This window comes from Myotis brandtii, unplaced genomic scaffold, assembly GCF_000412655.1.
Source record: "Myotis brandtii unplaced genomic scaffold, ASM41265v1 scaffold305, whole genome shotgun sequence".
Classification (NCBI taxonomy): domain Eukaryota; kingdom Metazoa; phylum Chordata; class Mammalia; order Chiroptera; family Vespertilionidae; genus Myotis; species Myotis brandtii.
In genome coordinates, this window is record NW_005361652.1 from 464652 (window position 1) to 465190 (window position 539).

Consider the following 539-nt stretch of genomic DNA (forward strand, 5'->3'; position numbering starts at 1 on the left):
ACAAAAGACCACTTATTGTATGATCCTATTTATATGAAATGTCCAGTATTGGCAAATCTATAGAAACAGAAAGTAGATTAGTGGTTGCCTGGGGCTGAGAATGAGAGAAGAAATTGACCCCAAATAAATATGAGGGAACTTTTGTGGTGATAAAATGTTCTAAAACTGGATTATGGTAATAGTTACACAATTGTATACCTTTGCTAAACACCACAGAACTGTAAATCTAAAATGAGTGGATTTTTTTAAATGTAAATTATACTTCAATGTAGCTGTTAAAATTCAAAATATTATAAATCACCCTCTCCTTAACTCTCTAAGCCGCAGTGGTGCTCAACCCTTTAATACAGTTTCTCATGTTGTGGTGACCCAACCATAAAATTATTTTTGTTGCTACTTCATAACTGTAATTTTGCTACTGTTATGAATCGTAATGTAAATATCTGATATGCAGGATGTATTTTCATTGTTCGCGACTGAACATAATTAAAGCATAGTGATTAATCACAAAAACAATATGTAATTATATATATGTTTTC